Raw genomic sequence first — 10,777 nt, forward strand, 5'->3', positions numbered from 1 at the left:
ATCAATATGTTAGCATATCAAGATATGAAAGACATAAGAAAAGAGGAAAAAGGTGATGGAATTAAGAGTAAATACATACCCATTTCGTAACTCAACATACTCCCCTAATTACCCTGTTTCATGTCCTCATGAAAAGTAAGTAGTTATTATGTAGTGTAGTTAATGAGTAAGCTGGAGAGGAAGCATCAAAAATTGGTCTAAAACCATGATGTTGAGCTAGGAGTGAAAAGGCCGGCCCTTATTTTCCTTCAGGCAATTCGTAGTTAGCCCAATAACCTTTAGGGGGATACCAAATAATGGGGCTCCGAAACCGACATCCTAACCAATAAGGTCATTCTCACAAAATAAGATTTCTATAGGTGACCAAATAGGCCATAGATGCTTTAAAATTTCTGTAATTAAATGGTTCCCTATCTTGCACACTGCTAGTGACGATCGTTCATCTGAGCTTAGATGCAGTGAGAGATCTTTCTTGAATGGAGAGGAAATATGATACTCCTTTCTGTACAATCTCCTTATGTATGGACCCTAAAGTTTTAATCACCCCTTCTCGTGTCATCAGACTCTTATGGTTGGCAAACATTTGCAAGGGGTGTTTAGGTTCACTTCTCACCCAAAGATCCAATCCATGTTCCTGTCTTTGAAATGCATTATAAGCTTTAAACCGTTTGAGTTGGTTAACTGCAAACGAAATAAAAGACTGGAGTTGAACATCTCCTACAAAAGGGTTAGGGTTCTTTTCCACCTTGTTCTCTAATATAAAATTGTGCAAATAAAACCCACAAAGAATCCTTTGGACCTTTACACCATGTTGCTTGTAGCAATTTATAAAATCTTCAATTGTTCTCAATTCAATTGGTTTACCAGCTCTCACGCCTTTAATTTTCAATAATAGGTACCGTTCTAACAAAAACAAGGCATAATTGGTGGCGGGAGACCTGCATGCCAGGACATTCGAATACAGTGAGCAGATGGTGTTTGTTTGACTTATGAGTCTGTCTAGTTTGAGCTTGATCTTCTCCATTTTTTCTTTCGCCTTTCTGCATCTATCGAAAGTATCGCTCTCTGTTGTATTCATTTCCCGAAGTTGTTTCTGTAGCTCTTGATATTTCTTCCAGGATATGGTTTCTTGTTCAATCTATTCCAACACGAGCTGAGCTTGTGCCAATTCTTCCTAAATATTCAATAGAATGGGGTCATGGTTTGTCATGATGTCTTTAGCTTGTATGCCCATCTGAGTGCTTATGCTATAAGAAGGGATATCTTCTATCTGTATTTCTTTATTTTGGGATGTCCAAACCTCCATCTGAGTGCCCATGCTATAAGAGGGTACATCTTTTGTCTGTACTTCTTTATTGTGGGAGGTCCAAACCTCCGTCTGAGTAGCTATGTCTACTAACTCCGCATGCGGTTCCTCTTGAGTGATGATTGTTTGAGTAGGTATGGGCTCTGTTTGAGTTCCTGTAGCCCTATATTCATATAATTTCGTTTGTACGGCCACACTTGCTACCTCAGGTGTATTGTTTGGAACCTTTCCCATTGTGATTTCTATTATTTTTCTTCAGAGCCCCTTGACCGTCTTGCGAAGCTTCTGGTGTTCTTTTCTTAGCTTCTTCAATTTCGTTCTGGCTCTATACCTTTTCGGAGGAGTAACTAGTCTGTTGATAGTCTCATTAATAGCTCCTATCTCTAAAGAGCCTGGTTTTTCACCATAGCTTTGTTCCAATAAGACCATATCTCTAGATTGATTATCAGATTCCCGAATAATCTCTGTCTCTGCTTCCTCTTCTTGGCCTATGTTTTCTGTATCTAGAACTTCATGATTGTTTTCCACTAGGAGCGTGTCACTAGATTGGTTCTCTAGTTCTTGAATGGCCTCTATATCTATTTCCACTTCACGGTTTGTATCTTTTGAGGGAGACAGAATTCTAGTATAGCCAGAATTCCCGAAAGATTGGGTTTCTCCTAAGTCAAAATTACACGATCCTTCAGGCTGCATGTAGAAATTCATGTTGGCCAGGACCTGGGCCATCCTTGTCTCGAAATCGTGCAACAGATCGTCTTGAGAAATCATATTTGGTGTTGGAGGAGGTCCCACTTTGTTTCTTTGTTCATCGTCAGAATGCCATGCTCCTTCCTTAGGTTCTGGTTCAAGGTTATCTTGTCCTTCTGACTCTAGTTGCAAGTCTTGTTCATTTACTAGGCTGGATAATTCTATGGGTTGACTAGCGCTGCCTTGAAGATTTTCATATGCTCCCTGTTTTGACTTCAACCTTGTAGATCGTCTGCATTTGTGAGGTATGATTCTTGAAAGGTAAATCCTCTTTCTTTTTGGAACAGGGTTAGGCGCTAGCAGGTCTTCACCTCTTCCAAGGGCCAATATTAGATCATCCCAGGTTGATTGTTGTTGGGAAAGGTTATGACTAACTATTAACCTGATCAGATAATGGTGGCAGTGTCATGCAGTAATGAATTCAATAGTGCAGGCAAATTAACAGAGCTTTTTTGTTTTAAAACTGCTAAAAGTTTGAGTTGTCGTGGCCTTACCATGTCTTTACGCCCATCGCGGGTAATATACTTCTGGAAAATTCGTGCCAATTCTCCCCATGGCTCTCCAAGAGAAGATGTCCAAATTCCTTTTCCCTTCTTGATTAGCTCCTGTCCTTCATCCCTAAAAGCCTCTATAGCGTCATGCAACTTTAATCGCTTGCTAGCCCATACTGGTCCTTCTGCCGGCAACCCAGACACTTCTGCTATCATAGCATCTGTTACAATGATTTGTCTGCCTCTTACCAAGGATTGTCCATTCTATAGATGCCGTAAATATTTGATGGTGATTTCCTCATTGGGGGGTTGAAATCTTGTAAAATATGTTGTCCATCCTGTGTGAGCTAGAATTTCCCTGGCTTCATCGGAGACAACCAATGTTAAAGGTTCTCGGCACATTGTTCTTCCTCCCATGATGCTTGACTTCTGCAAACGATTAGTGTAGTGGGGAAAGCACAGTAACGAATAGAGCCGAGAGATGGAACAACAAATGTTTGTAATGGCTATATCAGGTGATGCTTTATAAACATAAATACCATTATCGAGGACTGCTATAATCCCACACACTCTGTGATCATGGGATGTCATATTGTTCTACAAAATCAAATGAAAAGATGACAGTGCATGCATAAGTATACTAGAGGTCCTTGCCCCCTCTCGAAATTATAGGTTGCCTACGACCGAAAGAATGAAAGGATGACGTGCTAGCAGCGAAGTACAGGGGTGATGGATTGGGTATGAAAGTGGCAAGGTACGTATATTAATGAAAGGATCATAAAGGATATTGGAGTAGTGAAAACAAGGCATGTAACAAGAATTATCAATAAGTGATAAGATGTCGTGAGGCAATGCGATAGATAAAAAGGACAACAGACACAGGAGATAATACTTTACTGCCATTATTCCACTTAAAATTGTTGTGATTGATTTTAAAATATTAACTCATGCATAAAGGTTCAAGGTAAGTTAGGGACATAATCTCTCCGTAGAAAAAAATAGAAACATAAGAAGAGGGCATTGTAATAATTATTGATGTAGAAAATAAAAATTCAATACCATAAGCAAAGATTCTATTGCCTGCAGGCATCCATAGCCTCGACAGAGTTGCTTTCTAACCCTTGGGAACCATGGTCCTCTATGTATAATTGGGGAAGTGCATTATGATGTCCATATTAGAGGCCAATGTGCTGGCATGGTAACCAGATGAACACATTGCCATTCACTAGGAAGTAGCGAAAGTGGTCAGGTCAGCTCGTGATGAGACCCCCTATCCTCCATATGTGGAAACAAAATCATAGAATTGTTAGTGAATATATATATATATATATAACACTCCCCATTTTATATATAGAGGGTGGCTATTTCTTGGAAAAATAGTATTCCTGAAGAATGCTAGCCCTCTAGGTTTGGCAGCTACCCTAGAAACAATAGTTTAAAGCAATCCAATGATTTCTTCTATGTGTAACAGATAAGAGAAAGATAATGGAACCAACCTGGAACTTTTGCTTAATCCCTTGCTTGATCTATCTCCCCTTTGACAGATCCTGTAACTCCTCCCCATACTTAACACACTTGGAGAGTACCTACACAAGTACAACAACAAAGAACCGTCAAAGCATCGTGATCTATTACAACATAAACATTACAGAATCAGATATATAATGAACAAATGATAGCATTCACAAATGATAACATTCACAATTGCACAATCATATGGAAGAAAACTTGAAGAACTTTATTAATAGAAGGGAGAATAACAACCCAGTTGTTTGATCCAGCATCATCCTCCCAACTTCAATCCTTCTTCACTTCATGAAATAGCAAGATCACACCAACAATACAATGCTCTTTCCTCAGTTGCAAACTATCAGCACTTCCTTGCAATTCACAATATTCCAGCCTCTAGATCTCTTGGATGAGGGATCCATTTATATATGTGTGCAAGGGTGTGAGTCATCCATGGGGTTTGATTAGTATCATTCCACTTGTTACAGTTGATTCCATAAGATAAGGGATAACATATGGTTTTAGATCCCTTATTCATCCTTCGGCGAATTTGGAGAGGCAAGTGGCACAGGAGAAGTTTCTAGAAGATTCCATGAGCAACCACCTAGCAAACATTCTCAGAAATTTGTCCATCCTTGCCCATCGCACCCTATAGAAGGCCTAAATAGTATGCATCACACCCTGGCAGTGTACCACTCAGTATGCATTGCACTTTGCCAGTGGAGCTGTCAGTATGGTTCAATTTAGGCAATTTCTGGATGGTTTCTCAGATGGAACTTTTGGAGAATGATGTATTCAGATGACTATGTTCCTTTAGGGTATGAAACAACTCTTTTATGGGTTTATGAGTCCTAATAAATCAACATATAAGTTTGGGGTTTATGTTCCCAAATATGTATACAACAGTTGCCCCCTAAAGTATGAAGTCATAAATATTGATGTCAGGTGAAATGCTTTATCATGAGGATCCAAAGTTTCGAACTGGAAGGTGACCTGCATAAGTTACAATATAATACATCATTATAATATAATTTTCATGATCTAGCTAAGGGAGGCATTCCCATGCTCAGCTTTATAAATTCATTTCATGTACATAGATCAGATAGTCATCTGCAGATACAGACTGGTGATTCTTCAGATATAGAGTCATCATCCATGGTTAGGATGACCATCTATGGAGAGCCTTTGTAAATTTGATGTCTTTATATCCCTGAATATATCGCAGCCTGGATGGATGAAACTAGATCTAGGGTCTTCAAACTCATTCAATATTCACTCGATGTACAAGTCAATCCATGTGAAGAGATGTTCTGAAGTCGAACATGGAAAGACATCGCCTGATTACCAGCCAATGATGTGAGCTGTTAACAGATGCGAGAGGGATCACCGATAATGATAATGATCCTCAAGGTACTATAGTACAATTCACGTGGTGTGAATATATGATCCAATGTCGAACACCACGCAAAATCTTTCAGTCGAAGGCCATTGATGTCAACCTGTCGCCGGAAGTGAGAAACTTGCCATTGATGTATGCAAGCTTCAAAGTACTGAAAGGGTTGTTTCTAAGTCAACTTCTTGGATAATGAGCTGATGTTGACAAGAAGTGACTCATCATAGGAGGGCCTTGATGTATCCCACATTTACGACACAAAACGAAGAAAATGATTTATGGAGGTGAAAATGAACTAACGACACAAGGTTCAGGAATGGTGGTCATGAAAAAATGAAGGTCAGAGGTATTGCAGTGGATGAGACATTAACTAGATGGTGATTTCTCAACTGAATGACATCTCTTGAACATGTCTCCGACACTGAGATGAATTGGTAGCGTTAACCCCAAAATATGGATGGTATGAAAGACCAATGGTGAGATAACCGGTGAACGGAATAACCCAACCCAACTCAATAATGGTGATGAAGTGAAAGTGTCGTGTTCAAGAGCAACTTTCTACCATAAATTCTTCAAGTTTCTTCCCTTTTTCCCTAATCATTGCTGACCAGTACCTTTATTTTTGTCAAGCTTGAGGAGGATAACATATGCTTCTTCTATAATTCGCCCTTCGGGCAAACTTGTCGCTATTTGAGGTTTTAACGAGTCTAGCGATATTGAAACTCAGTCTCATATAGAATGGACAAGTTTGTCGCTATTGTTTTAATGAGTTTAAGGACAAGGATAACTCAGTCCTTTGAATGTTTAGAGAGTTTGAAAAGGGATGAAAAGAAAACTCCATAAGTTCTTTTTCGTAAAGTAATCCCTCAGGTCAGAAAAAGGATAAAACAATACAGGAGGGATGACTTTTCCAATCACTTTAACGAGCTGAAAAAGACAACGCTCAACAATATTTTCATATTTAACGAGTCTAAAAAGGGTTTAAAGAGGAATCTATAAGTTCTTTTTCATGAAATAATCTCTCAGGTCCGAAAAAGGATAAAATAATACAAAAGAGATGACTTTTCCAATCACTTTAACGAGCTGGAAAAGACGAGCGCTCGACAATCTTTTCATATTTAATGAGTCTGAAAAGGGTTTAAAGAGGACTCTATTTTGAGAAACGAGTGCTGTCTAGGGTAGAAATTGGTTCCACTGATGTTGGAACTTCTCAAAACATGGTGATTTCTATGAAGAGGCTGGCTAATAACAACACTCATTGCAACTGTTCCTCAAAAAGGGTAAAACAACCAAGTGGAAGCGTATGGTCGACAAAAGGGATGGTGGTGATGGGATTGTTATAGACATTTTTGTGGCTTGCAGAATTGAGCATGAATTGTCCATAATATAAGGGATCCAAAGTCCCTAAACATGTTGTTCCTACCCCTAGAGGAACAAGGCTAACAAACCACAGCAATTCACAGAAGTTCTCCACCAGAAACTGCTCAAAAACAAGTCAATTCAGGATCATTTCAGTGGCTACACTAGCTGTTTGCGCTGAATGTCAAAGCCAACACTGGCTACCTGTGTTGAATGTCAAAGGGAACACTAGCTACCTGCGCTGAACGAGAATGGACATGTGGCAAGCTCATTTCTTAAGGTGTCAAAACCCAGGAAGCTTCCAAAATGACACTTGCCTCAGGGAATTCGACTGGTGATGAGTAAGAGGTTCCAAATCTCCAAGTGGAAGCAAGAACCTCCAAGTGGAATCAAGAACTGACAGAGGGAGAGGACACTAGTCAGATCTCAAGCTGACTCATCCTCTCTCCAAACATCTATATATGGATCTCTCCTCCATGAGACCTAGAGGCTGGAATTTTGTTATTGCAAAGAATTGTTGTTGGTTTGAGATTGGAATCATTGGGTGCTTAATGCTTTGAAGGGGGTGAAGATAGGAATTCCATTTGCTGGGAAGGAGATGCTGGATTGGAGCCCTCTGGGTTGTATCTCTTCCTGAACCTTGTTATTCATCAATAAAGCTATCTTGGCTTCTCCTATATGTTGATGTATTTTTGATGAATGAATGCATTAGTATGTTTAGTTTATTTCTAATCCTAAACTAGTTATGAATGTGAATATCTGTCTTTGTGTAGTGTTCTTCTCTTGTCGCAAGTAGCTGTTCTCTTGTGATCTTGCAGGAACCCGGTGGAGCTGGACAAGCAAGAAGGCAAGTAGTTGTTCTCTTGTAATCTTGCATGAACCTGTTGAAGTTGGGCGAGTGAGAAGGCAAGTAGCTGTGAACTCCCAAACAGAAGAGAGACCGGATCGAGGGACAAACAGAAGACATCGATAAGTCTATTGATCTCTCTTCTTTCACATTTCATAAAGGAAGAAACCAGAATAGCTGTCTCTGTTTGTTGCTAAGGCCCTGTCACACCTTAGGTGGATAGGATCGTCCTGCATAGGCATTTTTCCCCACAACAAATTGGCGACTCCACTGGGGAGATCTGTTTAGTCATTTTATTTGTGTTTCTATCTTTGTTTGTTTCATAGACTCGACAGCAACAATCGAACTGCATCTGCTTTTCCCGGATGCAAAGTAGATAGTTGCTGCTTTGATCCAATCACTGGACTTGTCTATGATCTGAACAATGGACTCACAAATGATTTGATGATCCTTTGTGATAGATCTTAGTACCCCCTCAAAGCATCCCTTTGATTACACCTTGCTTGTTGCTTTTATTTGGCCTGAAACAGTAGATTAAATAGCAATCTGTGACCCAGAACCTGTGGGAAACGAGAGTTTCTCCTTCAGCGCAGACCCAGTGAAGGGATTCTGCATTTCAACGCAGGTCCCGTGAAGGCTACCTGCGCTGAATGTCAAAACCCCTGTGTTGAGGTTGCACTGAACCAGTTTGCCCTTATGCAGCTGGGGTTCTCTTCTCTGTTTTGCCTTGTTTTGATCTCTGATTTTTGCAGCCTGTAACCAGCATAGGTACCAGTCTGATAACTCCTTTTCTCTACTTAAATTCCGCCTCCTTTTGTACAAAAAGACTGTGAGTGTTTTTATGTGTTTGTAGCGTCATTTACAGTTTTCCTTTGCATGAGTGAAATAATCATCCTCTAGCCCTTGATTCAGATCTGTTGATTGTGATCTTAGGAGAGAGTTCATTGGCTGTTTGCAGTTGATTATACATTTACTCTTGCTTATTGGTTTGAGTTTGTCTCTTTTAAGTGTCGAAACAAGTATTCATTTCGAAAATCATTAAGTGTTGTAATCTCTTCTACCCTCTCTGATTTCGAAAAAGTAAACTTGTTTGTATTGGTCATTTAAAAGCAAATTCAAAGTTGTGCAAAAAGCTTTCTTTGTAGGCATCAATACTAAGAAAGCGGAAAACAAACACCTGCATTGTGCATTTTGCATCTTGATAGTTTGCATGTTTGATTTAGGAAAAGTGCATTAGAGTGTGCTGATTGCTCTTTGAGAAAAGATGGTGTCTTTCTTTTCCCTTAGTAGCTAGGATTTTCAAAGTTGAAAAGATATAAAGCTTGCTTATCATCTTTAGGCTGCATTTAGGAATTTTTATCATACATCTCGTGGTGAACCTTGAAAGGAAAACTTTAAAAAGATCAACCTAAAATAAATTGAATGAACTTAACAACGCTTTGCAACATAACGCACAACATAGAGGTCTAGGCTAGAGACGTGTTCCGGCGTCGTAAAGCCTGGTGACTGTCGATCTCGTTGATGGTGGGTGATTCCTCCTCAGAGACGATAGCACCAGTACGGATTGTGCTCCCACGTACCGTCGCGTATATATTGGGAGACCCCTATAGGCATAAAACCTTTATCCTTAGGAAGCCGTGTCGGCCGCCCTACTGATCGCAATGCACTGAACACAGCATTCAGGAAGATCGACCGCCCGTACCCTAAAACGTATTCTGCGGTTTTGCGAAAAGTTTGGCACACCCTCTGCCTAGAACTCCAGAGCAGTTCCTTTGGCCTTTTTCAGACTCTATAACAGAAAAAGTCCATCCGAGCATTTGTCACTTCGGGCTCGTTAAAACATCGAAGGAGACTAGAGTCATCTTTAGCTTTTTCTCGACTCTTTAAAACTGAAAAAGCAAGTTGTGTCTAAGCGTCGTTAAAATTTATTTTAAATGGAACAATCACCCTTTATTCCTGCGTTGATCTTTAGGTTGAAAAAATGGAGCACACCAACCAAGGAATTCCCCTTGGTGGAAATCCTAGTCCCTTCTCCTCTTGGGGAGATGTTGGTGCGCCCCACATGGCCACATTGTCGCTTCCAGGACTGACAATTGGCCTGCCGGTCTGGCTCTTTTCAACCAATGTCGTTCAGAACACCACCATTCCTGAACAGTCGAGTCAACAGTTAGACCAGACCAGAGTTGCCAACCAGCCTTCTACTTCATCTAACTCTTCCTCTCCTCCTTCCTCTTTGCTTGACGGAACTGGTAAAACAAAAAACCAAGTTCCTAAGGAGAAGAAGGAAAAGAAGAAGAAAGAGAAAAAGAAGAAGGAGCCAAAAGCGACTGGGGGCAAACAAGTGTCGTCTGACAAAAATCCACACACAGCACTGACAAGGCCTAAATCGCCATGTTTCATATGCAAGGGAGACCACTTCCACAGAGATTGTCCCTGCATCCCTCGGATACTAAGGGACTGATCTCCCCATTTGCACAATTCGGTAGCATCAACCTCTGATAGCCATGTTGACTGCTCACCGTCAACTAGTGAAAGTGAAGCCACAGGATAGAGAGGGAAACCTAGATTTCCCTGTAAACTGTGTGAAGGCGATCACGCCATCCACCGTTGTCCCTTCTTAGACGAGGCTAAAAGAGTTTTGGAAGATCGCCCGATTTTACGAGCGCAACTTCCTCCTGGATATCAAAAACTCTTGCCAAGTCCTTCACTAGTTGAGAACCCGGTTGACCTGCCCAGGTGGTCAGCCGAAGCACCTATCATTGAAGATGAACCGTCTGGATCCATGCCTGATGAAAGTCAAAAGGTTGAGACGACAGTTGACCCGGTTTTGCCTTCAGAGGCTCTATCTTCAAATGATACCATCACAAAGGAGAGTAAAGACGACACCGTCCAAATTCTCTTCATCAGCACTGACTCCGACGAACACAGGGGCAATGCACCCATTCCTTTATCGCAGGAAGGAATTTCGTCAGAGCGATATCTGGCCGTCTATTCGGTCCCACCACCAAGCAACCTAGTTGTCTCGTTCGATTGGAACCAACTAGGCAGACCCCGGTTGCCAGAGAGCATACCATTCAGAATTATCGTTCAAATATACAGAATGGTAATGGCTGGCACTATCATTG

This window comes from Pinus tabuliformis, chromosome 8 (assembly GCF_031772625.1).
Source record: "Pinus tabuliformis cultivar Carrire ecotype Pingquan chromosome 8, CPIR1, whole genome shotgun sequence".
Taxonomy (NCBI): domain Eukaryota; kingdom Viridiplantae; phylum Streptophyta; class Pinopsida; order Pinales; family Pinaceae; genus Pinus; species Pinus tabuliformis.